This window comes from Petaurus breviceps, unplaced genomic scaffold (assembly GCF_028583685.1).
Source record: "Petaurus breviceps papuanus isolate PSGF00001 unplaced genomic scaffold, PetGlider_PUasm1.0 76, whole genome shotgun sequence".
NCBI lineage: Eukaryota > Metazoa > Chordata > Mammalia > Diprotodontia > Petauridae > Petaurus > Petaurus breviceps.
Window position 1 is genome coordinate 28983429 of NW_027186473.1, and position 26744 is coordinate 29010172.

Below are 26744 nucleotides of genomic sequence, written 5' to 3' on the forward strand. Positions count from 1 at the left end.
CTATCTATCTATCTATCTATCTATCTATCTATCTATCTATCTATCTATCTATCTATCCATCTTGGAGAGATAGTAGGTAACCTCTCATTTCTATGTTCTGATTAGTCTATTTTAAAACAGAAACTAGCCTGGCATGGTAGGGCATTCCTATAATTCTAGATACCAGAGAAGCTGAGGCTAGTGGATCTCTTAAGGTTGAAGTTCTGAGCTGTACTGGGCTAATCTGATTAAGGTGTCTGCACTATGTGGCACTGATATGGTCCCATTATGATCAGCCCAGGAGTTTTCAACTGTTTGATTTTTTTAACCTGGACTAGTTTGGTCCTTATTATGCAACCTGAGTATTAGACTAGGCCTGTAAGTATTTCTTACACTCCAAACTTGGACAAGATAGGGAGACTCAGTCTTAAAAAAATAATACAAGAAGAATATGATTAAATTAGGAGTGATGAATTTCTATGGTTGTCATTAAAAAAAGTTGAGTTAAATAATCAAAAATAGATGAGCTAGGAATCATCACAGAGAGGCTCATGTCTCCGCTTGAATGGCTTAATAGCACTTGAAACTCAGTAGAGTTCCCAAATGGAGGTCTTTCATAAGTTGGTTCCAATCTCCCTTTCCAATCCTATTTCACATAATGCTCTTTTACAGTGAATGGAAAGTGTTTTTTTATACAGTCTGTATTCTAGACAAGATGGATGACTACTGAGCTGTTCCCTGGACTTGATGTGTAACCTCCAGACTATTGCATTGATACAAACAGTTGTCTACGCTTGGAAGGCTCTCTCTCTTTATTTTTATGTTTCAGATTCTCTTCTTTTAATGATCAGTTCAAATGTCACCTTCTTCCTTATGTCCCCAGTCATATATGATTTCTCCAACTCCAAATTCTTCAAGAGTAACCTTGCATTACACTTATCTATGGACAAGTCATGGGTTGCTATGACCAAAGAATCCATGAAGAGATAGTTGTCCCACCTTTTGATGATGAATCTCTCTGTGCTTAGCTAGGCTAATCCTAGGAAAGCAAATCCAACCTTTAGCTGAAACCAGTTTTTGATGCCTACTCAATGCCATATGACCTGTACCAGCACAGCTTCAGAGGATCCCTTATTGTCTTAAAACCTTATATTTGACTCTTCATTCTCCTTTATCAAACTTGACACCAATCCCCTTTTTTTCTCATTTCAAAAGGTCTTTGAGATATACTTATTTCCTGAATTACTTAAGTTCAAGTCTTCCTTACTTTACATATGCAATCAGTTTCTTAGCTAGTTTATCTGAAATCAATTTAATTCCCCCTACCAAAAACAAAAAACAAAAACTGGGGTGGCTAGGTGGCACAGTGAATAGAGAACTGGCCCTGGAGTCAGGAGGACCTCATTTCAAATCTGGCCTCAGACACTTAACACACAAAAAACTAGCTGTGTGACCTTGGGCAAGTCACTTAACCCCAACTGCCCTCCAAAAATCAGGGAAAAAAATCTAATCTATGTACTATTACCAAACTATTTTCCTTAAACATATTTTTCATTATGTTTTGCAATACAAACCATGGAAGGAAAAGACTGGACTGTGGGAGGAGGCCAAAGCATTGGTTTTGGAGTAAAAAACCTGGATTCAAATTTTACCCCTGATTCTTACTACCTGTGCGACAGTCACTTGATCTACCTTGGGCCTAGGTTCCTCATCTGCAGAATGAGGCTTGTCCTTTGAGTTTCTTTCCAGTTTTAGATCTATGATCCCCTCCAACCCATCACGATCTCTTTCTTCCTTTTTTTCTATATGGACTTCTCTATACCATTCATTTGCCCATTAACCATTTGCTCAATGTGTCATCTCTTGCAGTATTATTTCACATTTCACATACATCTACTACAGATTGTGTCATAAGGGGTGTGAGAGTGAGGAGTGCACCAAAGGGAATAAAAATTACAAAATCTGCAGATAGGATGAAAACACCTTGGGAATAAGGATTGGTTCATTTTTTTGTCTTTGTATTTCCAACACCTTCTCACATCACTCAGACAAGCCCTCTCTCCCATAATTTTTTTCCTTCACCCATTTCAAATCAAAACGGATCCATTTTCCTTTCCATTTTCTTCCATCTGCTCCAGCAGATTGTTCCTTTTGTCATCCCTATTCTTTCTAACCTTCAATCTCTTTCTATCTATTGCCTCCTACTTTTTTGCCTACAAATATACCAACACCTTCCACCACCTTTAAAACAAACAAAAAGACGGCTCTTATTTGATCCTACCATTCGCTATCACTATCATCCTATATTGGCTAAAATCCTAATATTATCTTTTCCCTGAATCGCTCCCCTTTTCCATACTTTTCTATTACTGTTGAGGGCACAATTATTCTTCCAGTTACTGAGGCCCATGTCATCTTCCTGTCATCTTTGATTCCTCCTTCTCACTCACTCCACATAGCCAATACTTTGCTAAGACTTATAATTTATACTTCGTTATTTTTTTATTCATTACCTTCTCTCTACTCATACAACTAGGCACTCCTCACTTCTCACCTAGAAAAATCATCTACAACCAGTGGTTTCAATCCCTCTCTTTTTGTTCTTTTCTAAACCCTCTGCAATCATTCAGCTGAAACTGATGTCAAATCAATTCAAGCCCAAAAGCATTTATTAAGTTTCTATTATATATCAGGCACTGCACTAAACTCTGGTGATGCAAAGAACGGCAAAAGAAACAAACAAGCCAAAACCCCGAACTACCATCAGTCCCTGCTTTCAATGTGGAGTGACAACAGTTTATGATCAGAAAAAAGAGTTCCAGGGTTCATGAAGTGGAACATTTATGAGTGATGGCAAGGACAAGAATATGACTATTTCTGTGTGTAGCTGAAATAGGGTGGAGAAGTAAGTAATGGTAAATAAGTAATCTGAGGAATTTGGATATTAGATTGCTTGAGGGAGTATCACAATGGATGTTGAGGCACTGGAACTTGTTGAAGAGGGTATAGGAGTGTCCTGGAGGTTAGCAGGAATAGCCACCAGAATCTTGATTGGGTGATACATACATATTAAAAGAACTTTAAAGGAAAAGTTACTGAATGTTGCTGGTAGGGGAGAGTCTCAAAGTGGTGACAGGGAACAAGAAATATTCCAGTTCTTCTATCAGGACAAGTGAATTGGGTAGGTGGGGTATGAGTAAAATTATGATAAATAAAAATTATGAGTAAAAATATGCTAAAAAGGGTGGTTTGGTAATCTGTGTTGTCAGGAGGGAGGCAGGTCTTGGCAACTGAATGAAAATGAAGGGAAAGAAGAAGGAAAAGGTTTAAGTTGAAAGCAAGTTTGTTACCAATGGAGCAGTCATTCCAGAGAGCAAATTGGAAGGGTCAGGTAGCTTAAGTATAGGGGTTGATTTGAAGCAGATGGGAGTAAGAGAGCAGTCAGTGGGGAATGGAGAACAGGGTTTGAACAAGATTAGCCAGAGGTTCAGAATTACTGAGATAGAGTATGGGTGGTAGTGTGGGCCTATGTTAGTCATTGAGGAATGAATTCAGGTAGTTTATAATTGTCCCAAGAAGTTAAGCAGCTGTGTGCTGTTAGAAAGTTCCCCTCCTTCACTGTCTGTGAAATTATAGAGGGCCATAAGGCTAGGAAGTTCCCCTCCTTTCCAGGTAGTCATTCCCACTAACTGGGTATTCTCCAAAGCTCTGTCCTGAGACTTCTTTTTGCTCTAGATTATCTCACTTGGTGATCTCATCAACTCCTATGGGATCAATTATTATATCAGATGATGTCCAGATATATTTATCCAGCCCCTGTTTCTTTCCTGAGCTATAGTTACAGATCTCCATTTGCCTTTTGGACATGAACTGGATGTCCCACAGGTATCTTAAATTCAACCTGTTCAAAACAGAATTTATTATCATTTCCCTGAAACTCTCCCCTCTTCCAAACTTTTCTATTACTGTTGAGGGCACAATTATTCTCCCAGTTACTGAGACACACAACCTTCCTGACATCTTTGATTTCTCCTCACTCACCCCACATAGTGAATACTTTGCTAAACCTTATGATATCTACTTTCATATATTTTGCTCATTACCTTCTCTCTACTCATATAGCCAGGCACTCATCAATTCTCACCTAGACTATTGCAAGAGGCTTCTAAATGGTTTCCCTGCCTCAAGTCTTTCCCCACCCAATCCATCTTCCATTCAGTTGCCAAAGTGATTTTCCTAAAGTGCAAGTCTGCCCATATTGCCCTGCTCATGAGTTTTAATAGCCCCCTTTTACCCTCAGGATCAAATAGAAGTTCCTCTGATTGGCATTTAAAATTCTTTATAATCTGTCCCCTTCTTACTTTCTACTTTGCTATCTACCATATACTCTATGATCCAGTGATATGAACATACTTAACAGTTCTTTAAACACAACATTGCATCTCCTGTCTTTGTGACTTTTCTGATTTTTTCCCCATGCCTGTAATATTTTATTCCCTGTCTTTTGACTTCTCTGGCTTCCTTCATGTCATCTTAAAGCATACCTTCTGAAGGTCTTTTTCTGTTTTTCCTTTCAGATTACTTTCCATTGGTATATATTTTATATCTATACAAGAATTATCATATCTCTCTTCCATTAGAATACATACTCCTTGAAAGCATGGACTATAATTTTTTGCCTTTTTTGTATCCCTAGCACCTAGCACAGAGTCTAGAACACAGATACTGCTTATTGACAAAGTAAGTACTTAATAAATACTTGCTTGCTTGGGATAGATCATGTATATGTAGAAGAAATCTGTCCTTGTAGGGACCGATTTATAAGATACCTGAAAAAACCCCCCCACCATCAAGATGACAAAGGGATGGGGGAAAGGTGACCAAGAGATTAAACAATTACTGGGCTATCTGCCTGCTTTCTTTCTCCAGCATTTTTTAAAAATGAGAATAATTTACACACAAATAAAAAGCATCCTTGATGAGGATATTAGTTGAATATGAGTAGGCTTGTGACTATGGTTAATCATACTTTTATTTTCATATAATTGACAGAAAAATGTAGAAGATACAAGACCCCATTGTGCATATTGTTTCTTGATTATTTCTTTTTTTTTAAATTTTTTTAATGCTTTATTAACTTCTGATTTACATCATTCGTTTCCGCCAGATTTTGAGTTACAAATTTTCTCCCCGTTTTTCCCCCACCCATCCCCCCAAAACAGCAGTCCCACAGGATATCCCCACCTCCAATCTGCTCTCTCCCATATTTTCTCCCATACCCGTTTCGACTTTTCCAGTGGATCTCTATGCCTCAGTGCCTGTATATCTTATTTCTTAATTACATGTAAGATGGTATTAGTAATAGTGTATATATACATATACATAAACATACACACACACACACATATATATATTTAAATATTTGATTTTAAAACTTTCAATTCCAGATTCAATCCCTTCCCCCCCTGCCACCCACCCCCACTGGGAAGACAAGCAGTTCAGTATAGGTTGTACATGTGCTGCTAATGAAAACAATAACGTAGTAGATATATTGTAAAAGACTGACTATATTTCCCTCCCTCCTATCCCACCTCCCACTTATTCTATTCTCTACTTTGATCCTGTTCCTTTTCAAAAGTGGGTGCTTCCCACTTCCCTCCCCCCAAGCCTGCCCTCCCTTCCATCATCCCCCCTCTCATTCCCTTCCCCCCCTATTCTCCTGGAGGGTGAGATCCCCTATTTAGTGTGTATTTCATTCCCTCCTCAAGCCAGATTCAATGGGAATAAGGTTGACCCATTCCCTTTTGCCTTCCTATTCTTCCCCTCCATTGTAACCATTTTCCCTTGCCTCTTCTGTATGAGATAGTTTGCCCCAATCTGTCTCTCCCCATCTCCTCTCATTATATTCCTCTCACCTCTTAATTTCACCTTTTAAGTATCATCCGTTCCTGTTAAGTTGGTCCTGTGACCTCTATCTATGTATACCTGTAAACATATATACACACATTCACATATGTATTCATATGCCCATATACCCTCATATATAGACATATATATGTATATATATATATATTTCTAATCCCTTCAACTACTGAGAAAAGTTTCATAAAATACAATTATTTTTTTTCCATGTAGGAATGTTAATAGTTCAACTTTAGTAAGTTCCTAATGATTTCTTTTCCCTGTTTACCTTCTCATGCTTCTCTTGCTTCTTGTATCTGAATGTCAAATTTTCTATTCAACTCTGGTTTTTTCAGCAAGAATGCTTGAAAGTCCTCTATTCCACTGAATGACCAAATTTTCCCCTGAAACATGATACTCAGTTTTGCTGGGTAGGTGATTTTTGGTTTTAGTCCTAGCTCCCTTGACCTCCGGAATATCACATTCCAAGCCCTTCGATCCCTCAGTGTAGAAGCTGCCAGATCCTGGGTTATTCTGATTGTGTTTCCACAATATTCAAATTCTTTCTTCCTGGCTGCTTGTAATATTCTCTCCTTAATCTGGGAATTCCGGAACCTGGCTATAATATTTCTAGGAGTTTTCTTTTTGGGATCTTTTTCAGGAGGTGATCGGTGGATTCTTTCAACTTCTATTTTGCCCTCTGGTACTAAAACATCAGGGCAGTTTACTTTGAGAACTTCCTGGAGGATGCTTTCTAGGTTCTTACTTTGGTCATGGCTTTCAGGTAGTCCAATAATTTTTAAGTTATCTCTCCTGGATCTATTTTCCAGGTCAGTGGTTTTTCCCATGAGATATTTCCCATTGCCTTCTATTCTTTCCTTTGTTTGGATCTGTTTAACAGTATATTATTTCTCATAAAGTCATTAGCTTCCATTTGCTCCAATCTAATTCTGAAGCAATGATTCTCCTCATTGAGCTTTTGAGATTCTTTTTCCATCTGGCAAATTTGACTTCTTAAGGCATTCTTCTCCTCATTGCCTTTTTGAGCCTCCTTTGCCATTTGAGTCAGTCTGTTTTTTAAGGTATTATTTTCTTCAGTCAGGCTGTTGACTCTCATTTCATAATTTTCTTGCATTGTTCTCATTTCTCTTCCCAATTTTTCCTCCACTTCTCTTATCTGCTTCTTAAGGTCCTCTATGGCCTGTAACCAGCTTGTATTTTCCTTTGAAGCCTTTGGTGCAGGAGTTCTGACTTCACTGTTTTCTTCCTGTTCCATGCTTTGTTCCTTCTTGTCCCCAAAATAGGAGTGTAATGTTGAAATCTTCTGTCTGCTTTGCTTCCTTTGCCTGCTCATTTTGCCACTCAATTATTTGACTTTTGGGCTTTTTGCCACAGTAGGACTCTGCCACCAGACAGGGGAGTTTTTGTCCCAAACGCTGGGGTTTTCTCAGTTGCCGGAGGTATTAGATGGGTGCCCTCTCTGAGGTCTCCACAGGCTCTGGCAAGCTGGACACACACCCCAGGACCTCCACCCTAAACTGCAATCCAGATCCAAGCAGGTTAAAGCAAGAGTGATTTCCCCTCAGACTGGTGCTTGGTCCCCCTACACTCTATAAGCCAGGAGCTGAAGCTGCCACGTGGCACTGGCTGGCTGTGCCGGTGTGTCAGCGGTTTCTCGCGCCGGGGGTAAAAGCCATGCACTCCCACTTACTGGGTCCCAAAGTCCAGACTACACTGGCCTCTCACCTTGTCCTTCGCATCTATGTATTGATAAATCTGGAAATGCCCACAGCTGCTGCTGATCTGGAGTCCCTCTGGCAGGCGGCTGCTCAGGCCCACCCTGGGGCTAAAGCCTCGGCTCCCAGAGTGCTGTGCTGGCAGATTCCTGCCGGCCTGCCGGGCTGTCCTCAGCTGGAGGTTAGCTTCTCTGTGTCATTTTGTGGGTTCTGAAGCTCCAAAGTTTGTTTAGAGTCCCCTTTTTACATGGATTGGGGAAGGTGGAAGCCAGAGCCGCGGGAAGGTCGTGCTTCTACTCCGCCATCTTGGCTCCGCCTTGTTGATTATTTCAAAGAAAGACATTTGATTCATTGGAGCAAAACATGCCTTAAAGACTTTCTTTCAACAAAGTATCCCACTGCAAAATACCTTCCTCCCCTACTTGAAAATTACTTGGATTTTTTGAAAGATATAAAAACAGATGACCTTTGAAACATTAATAGAAGGCAAAGCATAAAACAAGGGTATGAAGGCTTCTAAAAAGTATTCATCAGTGAGAGATTTATTGGTTTGGTATAGTGGTCCATACCTGTAATCACTGCTATTGGAAAGGATCACTTGAGAGCCAAGCAGATTGAATGTCTGCATAAAGTCCAGCTCCAATATGGGGAGCCCCTGCAAGTGGGAATAGGGAAAGGATAGCAGAATGCCTAAGGATGGGTAAACCAGTTCAGGTCAGAAATGGAACAGGTAAAAAACTTCTGTTCTGACTAGAAGCAGGATTAAAACAGTGAATGGCTATTGCACTTTCAGCTTGGGAAAGAGAGAGACCCAGTCAAATGGAAAGAGAGGAAGAGGGTGAGGGAGAGAGAAAAGAAAAGGAAGAGGGAGAGGAAAATAAGTAGTAACAGGGAGAAGGAAATGGAGAAGAGGAGGGAGAAAAGAAGGAGGAGGAGGAAGGAAAGGGAGAGAGAGAAGGAGGGAGAGGAATAGAGAGTGGAGATGAAGATGGAGAGAAAAAGGGAGAGGGGGATGAAGTGGACAAGAGAGAAGGAGAAGGAAGATTGAGTGCTGAGTTCAAGTTTAAAAGAGATGAGGGGTGGAGTCAAGATGGTGGAGAAAATGCAGAGACTCACCTGAGCTTTCCCAAATCCTCTCCAAACAACTTTCAATGATGCCTCAAAAATGAATTCTGGAGAGGTAGAACCCACAAAAGAATGAGGAAAAACAATTTCCCAGCCCAAGACAACTTAGAAGATTGGTAGGAAAGGTCTGTTGCACCAGAGTGAGAGTAGAGTGTAGCCCAGCGAAGGTCATTTCGCAGCAAACCAACAGCAGTCCTTAGGAGGTGGGGGAGTACTGAATCAGCTGTGGCTTCTGGAGCTCTCAGCTCACAGAAAGTAAGAGGGTCAGACAACTTGTCAGAAGGAGATGACAGTGGTCTTTTTGCTGGCATTGGGTGCAGGACTCTGTTGTATTGACTTTCTGTGGATCAGTTTGCAATCCTAGGTAGCCATCCCAGGGCCCAGAGTAGCACTAGCACACTAGAACTTGTGGCTGCAGGGGATCAGAGATCCTAGTCACAGGGGAAAAGAGTGTTTGTGGTCACTCACAGACTAGAGTACAGGCAAGGAGAGTAGTAAACACACCTCTCCTTAGATCATACCAACTTGGAAGAATTGAAAACTTATGGACCTCCAGCACCAGCTCTGAATAGAGCTACACAAAAATCCTGAAGCTTGGGATAGTGACTCTTCTACCCCTGGAGCAGAGACCAACTTTAACATAAAGTCAAGAAATAGGCCAGAAAATGAGCAAACAACGACAAGAACAACAAAGAACCTGACTGTAGAAAGTTACTATGGTGACAGAGAAGATCAAAACACAAACTCAGAAAAAGACAACAAATTTAATACTACTATATTCAAAGCCTCAGAGAAAAATGTGAATTGGTCTCAGGCCCAAAATCAATTCCTGGGTAGCCCAAAAAGGATTTTCAAAATCAAATAAGAGAGGTAGAGAAAAAACTGGGGAAAAAAATGAGAATTATGCAAGAAAATAATGAAAAAAAGAGTCAACTGCTTGGTAAAGGAAGCACAAAAATTACTGAAGAAAGTAACACCTTAAAAATCACAATAGGCCAAATGATAAAAGAGGCACAAAAATCCATGGAAGAAAAGAACTCCTTAAAAAAAACCAAAATTTGTCATGTAGAAAAAGGTGCAAAAATTTACTGAAGAAAAGAACACCTTAAAAAGTAAAATTGGGGGCACAACCAAGATGGTGGAGTAAAAGCAGGAACATTCCTGAGCTCCCACTCCAACCACATCCAATATCTGTTAAAAAATGATTCTAAACAAATTTTAGAGCTACAGAACCCACAAAGTGACAGAGAGAAACAAATCTCCTGCTGAAGGCAGCCTGGCAGGCCAGCAGGAAGGGTCTATCACACCAAGCTGGAAGTGGAGGGCAGTCCTGTATGAGCTGTCCTGGCCCAGACCCATGGCACAGACTGACTGGAGTAGACTTCATGGGACTGATTCACCAGTAGCTGTGGTGATTTCCAGACTTCTCAACCCATAAACACCAAAGAGAAAGTAAAAGGTCAGTGGAGAACTCTGTTGGAACTGGGTGAGAGAAGAGTGTGATCCAACCCCTATCCCTGAGGTGGCAGAGGTGGGTGGCTGCAGCTGCCCTGTGATTGCCTCTTGAGCTCCAGGCCTATAGATCCTAGGAGGATCAAGCAGCCTTTCAGAGGGTAATTGCTTTTGCTTTGACCTGCTTGGATCTGGGTTGCAGTCTTGGGGGGAGATCCTGGGATGAGGAGTGCTAGCATGGCAGAGCTTGTTGAGACTGTGGAGAGGCAGTCATCCTCACAGTTCTGAGGCAGGTGCCTAGAAAAAACTCTGACAACGCTGTGCAAAATCCCAGAAATTTGGGACACAGCACTCTCTACTCTGGAAGCAGAATTCTACCATGGCAAAGAGCTCAAAAGTCAAGTAATTGGCTGGCAAGATGAGCAAACAGAGGAAGTGGAATCAAACAATCAAACTATAGAATCATTTTTTGGTGACAAAGGATCAAAACATAGAACCAGAAGAAGACAACAAAGCAAAACTCTTGCATCAAAAGTCTTCAAGAAATATATGAACTGGTCACAAACCATGGAGGAGCTCGAGAAGGATTTTGAAAATCAAGTAAGAGAAATAGAGGAAAAATTGATAAGAGAAATTAAAATGATGTAAGAAAATAATGAAAAGTGAGTCAAGAGCTTGCTAAAGGAGACCCCCACCCAAAATACTGAAGAAAATAACACCTTAAAAAATAGACTGACTCAAATGTCAAAAGAGGTCCAAAAAGTCAATGAGGAGAAGAAGATAATTCTTTTTTTTTTTTTTTGCATTTTTTGGGAGGGTAATTGGGGTTAGGTGACTTGCCCAAGATCACATGGTTAGTTTTTGCGTAAAGTGTCTGAGGCCAGATTTGAACTCAGGTCCTCCTGACTCCAGGGCCAGTGCTCTATTCACTGTGCCACCTAGCTTCCTAAACATAATTCTTTAAAAAATAGAATTGGGCAAGGGAAGCTAATGACTCCATGAGACATCAAGAAACAATAAAATGAAATCAAAAGAATGAAAAATAGAAGTAAATGTGAACTATCTTATTGGAAAAACAACTGACTTGGAAAATAGATCTAGGAAAGATCATTTAAGAATTATTGTACTACCTGAAAACCATGACAAAAGGACAGCCTACACATGATCTTTCAAGAAATTATCAAGGAAAACTGCCCTTATATTCTAGAACCAGTGGGTAAAATAGAAATTGAAATAATCCACCAATCACCTTCTGAAAGAGATCCCAAAATGAAAAATCCCAGGAATATTATAGCCAAATTCCAGAACTCCCAGGTCAAGGAGAAAATATTGCAAGCAGCCAGAAAGAAGTAATTCAAATATAGTGTAAGTCATATGAAAAAAAATGCTCTAAATAACTATTGATAGACAAATACAAATGAAGTTAACTTTGACATACCACCTCACACTTATCAGATTGGCTAATATGACAGAAAGAAAAATGATATGTTTGAGGGTGTGTGGGAAAATTGGGATATTATGTTAGTGTCCCAGTTTCCCCACATCCAAAGCATACTTTTAAAAAACTTTCTTCTTCTTTTTTTTTTTTGGTCTGTGTTTTCTTTCACAACATGACTAATATGGAAACATGTTTTGCATGACTCCATGTTGTATAACTCATATCAGATTACTTGCCATCTCAAGGAGGAGGAAGGGAAGAGAATTATGAAGAGAATTAGTAACTCAAAAATTAAAAGAAATGTATGTTAAAATTGTTTTTTACATGTAGTTGGGGGAAAATTATTATTTTTTTTTTAAAAAGGGTTTGTCTGTAGAGGATGGGAGCTCTTTTAGAAGTTCCTATTTGCATATACTTGTTGCATAAAACTGGAGGACTATATCTCTAGAGCTCCTCAACTGGACACTTAGCTAATCAAAAGAGTTTAGCCAAACAGTATGTGTGTGTATATATACATATATACATGCACTAATTATATACGTGTGTCTATAGATATAAAATACATATACATTTATACACAAGTATTTATATGTTATATATGTTTATGCATGTGTGTATATATGTATGTGAATAGAAACATACATGGTGATTGTGAATAGCCTGTAACACATAACAAATAAGGAACTGTGAAGGAAGGAAATAAGCATTTATCTACTCTGTGATAAGCACTGTGCTAAGAACTTTACAAATATTATCTTGTTTGATCCTCACAACAACCCTGGTAAGTAGGGGCTGTTATTATTCCCATTTTACAGTTGAGAAATTGAGGTAGTCAGAGGATAAGTGACTTCCTGAAGGTCATATGGCTAGTAAATGTCTGAGGTATGATTTGAACTCAGGTTTTCCTGGCTTGAGGCCCTGAGCTCTATCCCATTATATCACCTAACTGCTTCTATTAAAAAAAAATGTGTAAATACTATCATTAAAAATGTAAAGTTGAAAGAGAAGATGACCTGGTTACATATGTATCTTCCCAAAGTCAGGAGAAAGCAAATAACGTCCCCGACACTTAGGGTGTACTACTTATGGTTAACTCATGGAAGGAAATAAGGAGACTTACATACTCACAAACTGATGAGATCATGGAACCATTTGAGTATTTTAATTAGTACAGTATAGCCTGGAAGGGACTATGATCTGTATTTTACTACATTCTAAAAAGTATGGAAGGTAATGTGCCCCATTTAGGAAATGCTCCTTAGATATTTTTGATAGAAAGACAAAAGCAAAATATTTCCTGCCCTTGAGGAGCTTGTATTCTGTTGAGAAGCTAATAATATATAAAAAGATAAGTAAATATAGCATATATAGTATAAGTAAATGGGTTAGCTAGGGAGTACAGCAGGTAGAGTACCAGGATTGGAGTCAGGGAGACTGCTCTTTCTGAGTCGAAATCTGACCTTAGACACTTAGTTGTGTGATTCTGGGCAAGTCACTTACCCTGTTTGCCTCAGTTTTCTTTTTTTTTTTTCTTTCATTCTTTCTTGATACAATGTTTTTTTTCTTTTTTTCTTTCTTTTTAAAAATTTAAAAATTTTTTTAGTTTTATCATTCATTTCCACAAGATTTTAAGTTACAAATTTTCTCCCCATTTTCCCCCTACCCACCACCCCGAAACAGCGATCCCACTGAATATCCCCTCCTCCAATCTGCTCTCTCCCATATCTTCTCCCATACCCCCTCTGACTTTCCAGTAGGGCATGATGGATCTCTATGCCCCGGTGCCTGTATATCTTATTTCCCAGTTACATGTAAAATAATAATAATGTATATATTTTTTAAACATTTGATTTTAAACCTTTGAATTCCAGATTCTTTCCCTACCTCCCTCATCACCCACCCTTACTGGAAAGATAAACAATTCAATATAGGTTGTATATGTGTAGCTATGCAAAACATTTCCATAGTGTATATATTGCAAAAGACTGACTATATTTCCCTTCATCCTATCCCATCCCCCACTTATTCTATTCTCTACTTTGATCCTGTCCCTTTTCAAAAGTGTGTGCTTCCAACTTCCCTCCCCCCCAGCCTGCTCTCCCTGCCATCATCCCCCCTCTCATCCCCTTACCCTCTCACCTGTAGGGTGAGATACCCTATTTAGTATGTATGTCATTCCCTCCCTAAGCCACTCCCTTTTGCCTTCCTGTTCTTCCCCTCCATTGTAACGGTTTTCCCTTGTCTCTTCTATATGAGATAATTTACCCCATTCTATCTCTTCCATATCCTCTCATTATATTCCTCTCTTACCTCTTAATTTCACCTTCTAAGTATCATCCCTTCCTATTCAACTGGTCCTGTGCCCTCTGTCTATGTATATCTGTACACACACACACACACATGCACACAAACATTTCTATTCCCTTCAACTATTCTCATACTGAGAAAAGTTTCATAAGTTACAATTATAGTTCTTCCATGAAGGAATGTAAGTAGTTCAACTTTGATAAGTTCCTTGTGATTTCTTTTCCCTGTTTACCTTCTCATGCTTCTCTTGCTTTTTGTATCTGAATGTCAAATTTTCTATTCAACTCTGGTTTTTTCATCAAGAATACTTGAAATCCTCTATTCCATTGAATGACCCTATTTTCCCCTGAAACATGATACTCAGTTTTGCTGGGTAGGTTAACCTTGGTTTTAATCCCAGCTCCTTTGACCTCTGGAATATCATATTCCAAGCCCTTCTATCCCTCAGTGTAGAAGCTGCCAGATCCAGTGTTATCCTGATTGTATTTCCACAGTATTCAAATTGTTTCTTTCTGACTGCTTGTAATATTTTCTCCTTGATCTGGGAACTCCAGAACCTGGATATAATATTCCTAGGAGTTTTCTTTTTGGGACCTTTTCCAAGAGGTGATCAGTGGATTCTTTCAACTTCTATTTTGCCCTCTGGTTTTAAAATATCAGGGCAATTTTCCTAGAGAATTTCTTGGACAATGATTTCAAGGTTCTTTTTTTTTGATCATGGCTTCCAGGTAGTCCAATAATTTTTAAATTATCTCTCCTGGATCTATTTTCCAAGTCAGTGGTTTTTCCAATGAGATATTTCACATTCATTGCCTTCTATTTTTTTCATTTGTTTGGATCTGTTTAATAGTATCTTGATTTCTCCTAAAGTCACTAGTTTCCATTTGCTCCAATCTAATTCTGAAGGAATGATTCTCTTCAGTGAGCTTTTGAGATTCTTTTTCCACCTGGAAAATTTGTTTTTTTATGGCATTCTTCTCCTCATTGCATTTTTGAGCCTCTTTTGCCATTTGAGTTAGTCTATTTTTTAAGATGTTATTTTCTCAGTCAGGTTGTTGACTGTTATTTTATAATTTTCTTGCATCATTCTTATTTCTCTTCCCAGTTTTTCCTATACTTTCCTCTTATTTGGTTTCATTTCTTGGAAGCTTCTGGTGCAGAAGTTCTGACTTTTCTGTCTTCCTCCTGTTCCATGCCCCAATGATTTTTGTCTACAAAAAAGGAGTCCAAAGTCAGATTACTGTTCTTGCCTTGCTTCCCTCGCTTGCACATGTTGCCACTGTTACTTGACTTTTGAGCTTTTTGCCACTCAGTTACTTGACTTTTATATACAGTAGGACTCTGCTACCAGAGGGGGGAGCTTTGTCCCAATCCCTGGGGTTTTCTCAGCTTCTGGAGCTATTAGTTGGCTGCCCTCTCAGAAGCCTCCACTTGCTCTGGCATACTGGTTATGCACCCCAGGACCTTCACCTTAGATAGTGATCCAAATTCAAGCAGGTTAAAGCAAGAGTGATTATCCCTCATACTGGTTGCTTGGTCCCCCTACAATCTGCAGGCCAGGAGCTCTGAAGCAGCCACTTGGCAGTCGCTAGACAGACATCATGCCTCAGCTGCTTCTCACTCCAGGGGCAAAGGTGAAAAACCTTACTCCCAAACTCCCAGGTCCCAAAGTCCATGCTTCACTGTCCTCTCGCTTTGTCCTTAACATCTATGGATTGATAATTCTGAAAACCACCACAACTGCTGGTGATCTGAAGTCCCTCCAGCTGGTGGCTGGTTGTGGCCCCCCTGAGACTAAAACCTTGGGCTTGAGCCAGGCTGGGCTAGGCTCCCAACATGTTGCACTGGCTGCTTCTTGCTGGCCTGCTGGACTGTCTTCAGTGGGAGGTTAGCTTCTCTGTGTCATTTTATGGGTTCTGTAGTCTTAAAGTTTGTTTAGAGTCATTTTTTACATGAATTGGAGGAGGTGGAAGCAGGAGTCCCACAGAAATCCTGTTTCTACTCTGCCATCTTGACTCTGCCTCCCTCAGTTTTCTCATGTGTAAAATGACCTGGAAAAGGAAATGCAAACCACTGCATTATCTTTGTCAAGAAATTCCAAAGGGAGTCACAACAAAGAGTCAGACATGACTGAAAACAACTGAAAAACAACAAAGTATACAAAGTACTTTTGGGGTATACCAACAGCTGGGAGTATCCGGAAATGACTTATGTTGGAGGTAATGCCCAACCTGAGCCTTGAAAGGACCTGACCTGGAGATTTGAAGAGGAAGAAGTGAGGAAAGACAGCATACTAGGAAAGGGAGACCCCTTGTAAAAAGAAACAGAAGCAGGAGATAGAATGCCAAAACTGAGCCCTGCAAGTAGGTCTGTTTGGGTGGAATGTGGAATATATGAGGAGTTGGAAACATCTGACACCTGGAGCCAGATTGTGAAGAACTTTAAATGCCAAACAAAGAAGTTTTTATTTTTATTATTAAAACAATAGGGAGCCAAGAAAGCTTCTGGAGCAAGAGAGAACCACATGTTTGCTTTCTTGGTTCTAGCATGAATAAACTTCACTTAACATGATTGCTGTTTTTACTTTCAGTTGTGGAAGCATTTTTTCTAAACAGCACAACCAAAGAGTATTTGGAAGTAGAAATTTGCCCATAAGTTCCCTTTTTGTCATGTTTTCATTGTGCATTGGCTATTCTAATCAAGCTTTGCAAATAGTTTTCAAAAATCATTCACTTCTAAAAATTTCTAATTGTACAAAATTTGCATCAGTGATATATATATTTAGTAATGTTACCTTAACCCTTTACAGAGGTAAGAAACTAATGCTTTTGCTTGTAATAAGAAGGACTTGATGTTAACTTTGAAATGCTGATAGGCATGGAAATTAGACAAATGGGTAAGGGAATGACCTTCTGAGTATACTGAATTTCTTTAGGGCTTAATGGGTGTGATTTTCATTAGCTCTAGGTTGATTTCATTAGACTCCTCCTACATTAGTATCTTATTATGATACCAGATCTATAGATATAATACAGCTATCACAATGACAAATTTGGTTAAAGGGACTCAGGAACTGAAATAAAAAAGAAACAAAATAATTCTCAATTAGACTCCTGTTTTATGGGAAAGAGCTCTATTTTTTGGAATCAGAGGACCTGAGTTCAAATCCTCGCTCTGCTATTTGCTGACTTTGTGACCTTGGATAAATCACTTATCTGGGTCTCATTTTCTTCATCTGTGGAATAGCATTGGACAAAATGACCTCTGAGTTTCCACATACCTCTACAGAAATGGTTTTATCACAGTAAGGTTTTTGTTTGGGGAAGCAACAAAGTTTTGGGGTGAATTAGTTCAGGCATAGAAATTTCTTAATAAGTGGACCAGCTCTAACCTAGAAAACTTGTATTTCAAATTGATTCTTGCAAGAAGAAAAGCCTTGAGATTCACTGTCAGTGGGCCACAGCTACTCATGTTCTCATCTTGATTATCTTGAGCTTAAATCTTTTATAGGCAAACACTATGAACAGTGCAATAAAGCACTGAGCTAACAAGTAATACACAGAAATGTTTCAGGGATATCTAGAATGTTAGTGAAATTGATATTTCTTTGAATGCTAATGTTATATCATTCAGTATAATGTTATGACTTGAAATCAAAGTCAAACATGAAATCAAACATGAAAATGCCCTTTTCTCCTATCGTGCTAGTTCAGACCCTGATTTCTTCTTGTATGGAATACTGATGATACTTACTTGATTGATCTCACTGAGTCATGTTTCCCTACTCTAGTCCATCTTTTACTTTACTTCCAAAGTAATTTTACTTAAGTGTAGGTCTGTCCATTAGATTGTGACCTTCTTGAGATCAGAGATCACAGTGCCTGACACAAAGTAAATGCTTAATAAATGCTTATTGACTGAATGATTTCCTGACTCAGTCAAATCTAGTGCATTCCTATTACTTCTAGGATAAAATACAAATTCCTCTATTTAACCTTAAAACCCTACAGAATCTAATCCTAACCTATTTCTCTCCCCATTAGACATACCTCCTCCTCCTACGCTTCACAATCCAATTAAACTTACCTTCTCTCTGTTCTTTGCACAATTCTCTACTTCCCATCTCTGCTTTTGCACATCTCCCTCCTCTCCTCTTCCTCATAGAATCCTTTTCTTCTGTTAAGATATATCTTAAGAACCATCTTCTACATAAAGTCTTTCCTGACATCCCTTGTTCCTAGTGCCCTCCTTTTCAAAATCACCATGCATTGATATAATATATATTCTATAATTGTTAATGTACATATTTTGTCTTCCAATAGCATGTCAGTTTCTTGATGGAAAGGATTGTTTTTGGCCTTGTTTTTTTTTTTTTGCTTTTTGGAGGGCAATTGGGGTTAAGTGACTTGCCCAAGGTAACACGGTTAGTTTTTGTGTTAAGTGTCTGAGGCTGGATTTGAACTCAGGTCCTCCTGACTCCAGGACCAGTGCTCTATTCACTGTGCCACTTAGCCTCCCCATTGGCCTTGGTTTTTATATCCCCAACTGCTACCACAATCCCTACATGGTAGACACTTAATAAATGTTTACTGACTGATTGATTAATACAGGGTTTTAGTGAAATGGGTCTTTTTGGGATGCCAATCTTAGAGTGTTAAATGCAATATTGCTATTTCAAAGGACACTTTTCCAGGTTGGTCAGCTGGAACTACTTGTGGAATATTCAGTGATGGATTCTTCTTTTTGAGGTGCAAAGTTATCTGCAGATACCTCCACCACTCATTTGTGGATTTTTTGTTTCTTGTGCCACTCTCATTTCTTCACTCCTTTCAGAGTCCCCTTTGTTTTTCTTAGAACTAGCAATTCAGTGGAATAAACCAATCACTTAGTGATAAATCCCCAAAGCAAATTATTATAAATGCTTCTTCAACAAACATTGGTTTTCAATTCTGTGAGCATTTAAGTTTCTACTATGTACCAGACAGCATGCTAGAGACAATATGTGCTAGATACAGCCAAGGAGAGTAGAGATTATCTTTCTTGGAAGTAACCCCAGCACAGACCTCCCACTTAGGTTCCTCAATTTCTTTTGTTTTAGCATCCACCAACTGGAAAAAAATGGCAAAGGGAAGCACCATGCAATTTTCCACATCATCATTTTACATTTATAGAAATATTTTATCATTTGAAATATAGATAATTTAATGCCTTCACAAATATCCTATCATATAATATTACTATATATTATTGCATATAATATATAACACATTTATTATATAACATATTATCATATTATATCCTAGTACTTAAACAAATTGTTGAAAAAAAATGAAGTAAGCAATAAGGTTGTATAAGTGCATTGAAGTTGCCTCCAAGTACCCTTGCGAGGAAGCAAACAAACAACAATCTGCTGTTCTCAAAGCAGTTATTTTGGGCATTAATACTTAAGCCAAATTTTTATTTGCTGAGATAGCTTCTTTAAATAAATGAAGCCAGAAGCTTCCATCATTTCTTTCCCAAATCTGTACTGGATTTTAGATTCAAATTTGGAGAGTGATTGTGATATTATAGATTTAGAACTAGGAGGAAATTCAGGGACCAGTAGATAAATCCTCTCCTTTTCCAGATGAAGAAATCAAAGCCTAAGGAGGTTTGGTGATTTGACTTCAGTTATATGGGTGGTATACAGAGATGGATTTGAACCCTGATCCTCTGACTCTAGAGCCAAAGTTCTTTCTAGAGCCTGTTGAAGATTGAATAAAAGTTTGTCTAATTTTGATTCATAAAATACCGTTGAACATCTGGAAGGTGCAGGATGAGGTGAAACTGAAGGCCTTCTTATCTCCAACTATATTACTATAAATTATTGTAGGCTGATTATTGTATCTGTGAATTATTTTTGTCTCTCATTTCTTTTACTTCTGCCTTTCTGATTCTTGGGCATGTACCTGCATAAGAGAAGAGAATGAAAGTAAAATTTCCATGTTCCATTTTAGCACTGATCAGTGCTAGAGGATAGAGGCTTAAACTTTGTGTTAGTGGGCCATGTTTTAATGATTTCTGGATTAAGGGCATTCATTTTGTTTATGAAAATAGAGAAACAAGAATTTGCTATATTGACTTTTTTTTTTGGGGGGGGGAGAGGAGGCAATTGAGGTTAAGTGACTTGCCCAGGATCATATAGCTAATGTGTCAAGTATCTCTGAGGCTGGGTTTGAACTCAGGTCTTCCTGACTCTGGGGCTAGTGCTCTACTATGCTACATAGCTGCCCTACTATATTGGCTGTATTAGACTTTGTACATTGGTTTTTCTTTAAATTCTAAAGGCACACTACTCAAAGACTCCACAACATTTACTGCCAATCCAAGTATCTTATTTATATTTTGTATAAAGGCAATAGATTGTCAAATATGAAATATTAGTACTTTTAATAATATTAACTTTATCTTCCTAAGGCAGAGATCTGAACTTCTTCTCTATGATCTTCTCTATGTTGGCTAGTTATTTTACAAAGTTTATCTTTATATATTAGGAAAAAACCCTTTTCTTTTTGGAACTAGATGGATATTGTTTGATTTGCCTCCTACCACTTGGAATAAGTTATCTAGATGATAGAAAACACGGAATCAGGCTTGTGTAAAACTATGTAGTAATTACTATAAATGCTAGCATATTCTGCTCTTTATATGCATGTTATATACAACAATTAATGAATGCTCCATTGTAAATTCAATTTTTATCAGTCTAATTAGTACAATTTTAGGCTTAGTAATAAATGTAGGGAAACTTTTCCTGTCATAAATAGGAATGAAAATGTACTAATAATGGCATCAATTACACATTTCACATTTTTAAATATATATTTTCCATTATAGAGCTAAGTCTATAGTGGAGGATCCTGACAGATGTTTTCAAAGGAGCATAGATTTAGAGCCAAAAGAGACTTTCAGAGGTTGTCTAATCCAACCCATTCATGTTAAAGATGAAGGAATTGAGCTCTAGAGATGTATGGGGACTTGCCCAAGGTCTCACAGGTAGTAATTGGAGGAGTCAGGATTCAAACCTAGATAGTCTGATTCTAAATCTGGTGCTCGTTTCACTGTACTATGCTTTTTTGTTTAGATTTCTTCCTACTCGTTATGGTTCCTGGAATGGGAATTAGGAAAATAAAACAACAAATAAATCAGTTGAAGAAATCTAAAATGATCAGTGGGGATGAAATTAAATGGGGCATCTAGGCAGTGCAGTAGATAGAGTGTTGGGTCTGGAATTAGGAAGACTCATCTTCCTGAGTTCAAATCTGTCCTCAGACAGTTACTAGCTATGTGACCCTAGGCAAGTCATTTAACCCTGTTTGCCTCAGTTCTTCATCTGTAAAATGAGCTGGAGGAAGAAAATGGCAAACTATTCCATTAACTTTGCCAAGAAAACCCCAAATGGTAGCATGAAGAGTCAGACATGACTGAAAAGACTGAACAACATCAAAGGGGATGAAATGAAATATAAGCATTTCCATACCATTATTAAAAATTAACTTAGTTTTCATTGCTGATATTTGGCATTATAAGTGCCATTTTCTTTTGAACAAATTACCGGATCATAACAGCTGACATTTACATAGTGCTTTAAAGTTCACAAGACATTTTATGTACATTATTTCCTTCAAGTGTCACAATAACCCCAGAGTATTATTACATGATATTGTTAGAGTATTATGAACTCCATTTTACAGATGGAGAAACTAAGATTCAGAGAGTCAGCACTTAGCATAGTGCCTGGCATAAAAGTAAGGAACTTTAAAAATACTTATTAATATTTACTTATTAATAAATAGTTGCTTACTCATAATACTTATTAATAAACACTTATTAATAACATAACTGGTGTTAAATGACTTGCCCATAGTCGAATACCTAGTGTCAGAGGCAGTGTCAAACCCAATTCTACCTACATCATTTCATAAGTGAACTCTTGCTCTGATATGTGAATTTTTCCTCTTCTAATTAAAAAAAAAACCCAATAACTTCATTTTGGGGAATGTGATGCCACATTGTATGTATGGTATGTTATTGCTACTAATTTACTCATTTGTCCATAATTTTAGTTGAGGAAGTTTTATTGCTAATTTTGCAAATAGCTGTTGGATGAGTTGGAAGAGCATATTTGATGCAGACATGGGCTAAAATGAACATATATTCTGTTGTATAAATCAGGGAAATTGTGGGCTGGGTACATGTTGATTCACTCATGTCCTTCTGAGTACTCTGTAACTAGACTTATTAGCATATTATGTACAGTGGGCTGAGTATTATTAAAACAAATCCAAACAGCTGGTCCTTAAATTGATTCTTCCTACGTTATAATTAACTTCTGTCAGAGCTGAAAAGTTTAGATGAAGTTTAGCTAAACTTCCCTTTAATTTAAGGCCTCTTAATTTGAGTTGATAGTCAGAATTGAGACCAATGGGAATAAGCCAGAACACTACCTTAGTTACATGTAAATAACTTTTCCATCTGTCTTCAACTATCAACAAAAATTAGGACCAATCAACATGGTAGTCTTTCCAGAATGAGGTATTATCGAACCATGAATGATACTAGATAAGAATTTAAATTCTAGGGGCGGCCAGGTAGCACAGTGAGTAAGAGCACCGGCCACAGGGTCAGGATGACCTGGGGATCGAATCTGGGCTCAGATACTTAGCACCACACTCAGAAATAACTGGCTGTGTAACCTGGAGCAAGTTACTTAACCCCGATTGCTTTAAAAAAAAGAATTTAAATTCTATAATCTTTTAAAGGAAGCAATCTATGTTACTCATTCCATTTATTTATTTTTAAATACTCACCATGTCCTTTTGTTTTTGCCTCATTTTCTTTTCTAGCTATCTTCTGACCCTCCACCCAGTGAGCATTCCCTTGTAACAAAGAAAAATTGTTTAAGAAAACCAACTGACAGTGATCTTGTCCAACAATACTTGTTACATTCTGCACACTTTTATCCCCTACCTGTCCAAGGAAAACAGGGAGGTGCTTTTTCTCACCTCTCTAAGGTCAGGATTGGTCATTACTATAATACATCATTCAAGACATCCCATTTGGCTAGTAAAATCAATAGTCAAAAGTCAATAAACATTTATCATGTGCCAGGTACTGTACTAAGTGCTAATGATACAAATACAAATAAAAACGACAGTGCCTCCCCTTATTTTCTCACTCTGTTTCTCTTTTGGTTTGCCTAGGCATGAACAACATCTAGTCCTCTTGCTCTACAGTGGCGATGCTTTTGCAGTAAGTCCTATTTGAAAAGTATTATCACCTATTAATGCTTTGATTCGATTGTTACCATATAAGGATATTTTGCTGTTACTGTACTTTTTGAAAATTCAGCTTCACTCTTTGCAGATTTTAGACACAATGTTTTATTTTCTCCAAGAAAAGAAAATCTATGTATTTGTCTCTTAATTTCATTTCCTTTTTTATTTTTTTTTTGGTCAAAAGAATAAATATGAGTTTCTTCTTCCATAGGTGAATTTGTCAATGAATAGCAATGGTAGCTATGCTGGTTGAGGGGATACATTTTGTACTTAACACAAAAAAGATCAGACTCTACTCTAGAGAAAGTACCTGAAATTGTCCTGAACACCATGAATCATGGATATTTCCATCAAGAAGCAAACGTTCTTTTAAAATACAAATTAACTCTCATTCAGTAAAAGAAAATGGGACCTTCTAATATTTTTCAATATGTTAAAAACTTATTTACCTTCCATTCAAACTAACTTCTATAACCTCTTTATTTCTTTTAATTCCACCATGTCACCCAGACTATTTCGGAGACATTTTTGGCTCCTCTTTCTCCCTTATCTCTCAAATCCAATCTACTACCAAATCCTTCAATATTTCTCAAATTTATATCCTCCTTTCTACCCCACTGTTGTTCAGGCTAGAAAGACAACTGGTAATATCTATGCTTGGAGCAAGTGGCATAAAATATTCTCTCAATTGCCTTGGGCAAGGGATGATACAGCAGAATCCTTGGGACACTGTAAAGCCATTATTGAGGAAGCCTCTGCTAGGTGGCACAGTGGATAAAGTAACCAGCCTGGAGTCAGTAAGACTCATCTTCATGGGTTCAAATATGGCCTCAGACACTTACTAGCTGTGTGTGACCCCTGGGCAAGTCTCTTAACCCTGCTTGCCTCATCTGTAAAAAAGAGCTGGAGACGAAAATGGTAAGTCACTCCAGTATCTTTGCCAAGAAAACCCAAAATGGGGTTATGAAGTGTTGAACACAACTGAACAAGGACCCTGCCTTTGGGATGATACACAAGTCAAGGTAATTTCAGACCTGAGCTTTCATTAAGCTAGTCACCATGGCTAGAATTTTCTCCCTCCCTGTTTCTACTTTCTGGCTTTCCTGGCTTCTCAGATAAAATCTCACCTTCTGGTTCTCCTTAATGCTAGTACCTTCTCTCTGTGATTATCTTAAATTTATCTTGTCTGCATTTTATTGATGTATAGTTGTTAGCAGGTTCTCCCCCATTAGATTTTGAGCTTCTTATGGGCAGGGACTGTTTGCATCCTTGTATCTCCAGCACTTAGAACAGTGTCTAGCCCTTGACTTGACTGTTATTGTTTCTATTACCTTGGACAAGTTGTTAACCATTCAGTGTTCTAGGTGACACTATACAACTCTCTAAGACTCATCTATACCAATGAAATCACAAGTCTAGTTACTATCCCCATCATATGTGATGTGGATTGGAGTGAGGAAGAGACTGAAGACAGAGAAGAGAAGGCTATTAAACTAAACCAGGCAAGTTTATTATTCCTTTTGAGGACAGTCATAATGTAGAGGCAGTAAGAGTGTAAAAGATAGGATGGATGAAAGAAGTCAAAGTGAGAGGATTTGGCAACTAGTTGATAGCCGTGGAAATAAAGATTCTGAGAAAAGGATTTTTGAAGCAAAAAATAACTCTCTGGCAAATGGAGAATAACTGAATTCAGAACAGGAATGGAAGGGAAAGCTAGATTCATCAGTGATTGTTATAAGTGATTCACAGCAGCCTTAAGTAAGTCTTTGGCAGACCTTTTCTGTGAAGTACTGGGGAGAGGAGAATGTGATAAAGTACATGACAGGAGGGCTATTGACTATTTTGTTTAAGGAGGTAGAAAATAGGGTCTCTAAGAATCATGGGCTCTTAACACTATTGAACTCAGCCTTTAAAGTATTCGTAGGCACTTGATTGCAAGGTAGCTGGCAGGATGCTTCAGAGGACCCCAAACTAGGCAATCAAAAGGAGAAAGATAGCAGACTATCAGTAACCTTAAGAGAAATAGTGAAACACATTAATGGGGCTAGATCTTTCATCAACTTACTTAACAAACCTGAACCAAGAGAAGCCTTGTGATACAATGGGGTGAGGTGAGCTGCTTTAAATAATTACATTTGCCATTTAAATTTACGAAGGTGTAAGGATATCATAGGCAAATGTAACTAGGATTCTCAAAGTGAATAGGTAGAAATGAAAAGAAAGTCATCTGATAAATCAGGCCAGTTCCCTGGCAAAGAAAAGACAACTGACTTAAAAGCACAAGTGGCACATGGAATGTAAATCTCTTCATGCTTTCATTCAAAATATCAATAGATTTGTGATCTCATCCATGTGGACATTCTCTTCAACAGTGCAGCTCCTGCCCATTTGAGGTAACTCTTATCCACATCCTACAATAATAAATATTCCATGGTAGGTGCTGGAGGGGTACACCTCTAGCTGGGAACCTTTCTCTATGTCTCATCATTATGTGGAAGTCAGCCCCGCCATCTTTTGTGCCTTTTTTTCTGTTTGTAATCAATCATTTGTAATGTACTATAACTGATGTATATAACTTATATCTCTCTAATGAATTTTGGGTGATCTGAAATCTTGAGTTTAACAAAATTCTTGTGCTGTAGGAGTTACATATATTTTTGTCATTTTACAGATAAGAAAACTGAAGTTCAGAGAGCCTGTGACTTGCATATGGGCCCTCAGTAAATTTTGGAGGGATTCCTTTGTTTCAAGTTTAGCATTCTATTCATTCTGAGTCTCTTTTAAAGTTTGACAAGCATCATGTATGTTGATTATCTCATTATGTTATCACAGAAAGCCTGTGAGGTACTTTCTATAGGTATTATTATGCCTATTTTACAGAATTGGAAATTGAGGTTTAAAAGAAATACAGTGACTTACCTGTGATCACATAGCTAGTAAACTTTAGAGTCTGGATTTGCTAAGATATTTTCTTTCCAAATATTTTAAGATGCTTTTTACTTAATCTTCAATGCCATTTTCTTCAGAAGTAGCATGCTATAAAGGCAGCTTGATAGAACAGAGAGCATTTTGGACCTGGAGTTACTAAAACATAGGTTAAATCCTATTTCTGACAGCAGTTTGTAATCATGAGCAAATCATTTAACCTGAATCTCAGTTTTTACATCTGTAAAATGGAGATAACACCTGTAGTACCTACTTCATTGATCAAATGAAAAATAACACAAAAACTTTAAAGCACTATGTAAATAGAAGTTATGATTATTATTTCAAGTAGGGAAAAGGGTAGTTTATTCCACTTCTGTCATTTCTTGCAGTATAACAATATTCCATTACATTCCCATGCCACAACTTGTTCAGCCATTCTCAAATTGATGGACACCCTCTTTGTTTCCAGTTTTTTTGTACAATAAAAGAGCTGATATATATGTATATCTATATTTATCTATCTATCTATCTATCTATCTATCTATCTATCTATCTATCTAT

At 38.0% G+C, this 26744-nt stretch overlaps 1 pseudogene; it reads left to right on the forward strand.

The window, feature by feature from the left end:
* LOC138174928 (UPF0462 protein C4orf33 homolog) overlaps positions 1–26744 on the forward strand; it is a 47526-nt pseudogene that overhangs the window by 7892 nt on the left and 12890 nt on the right.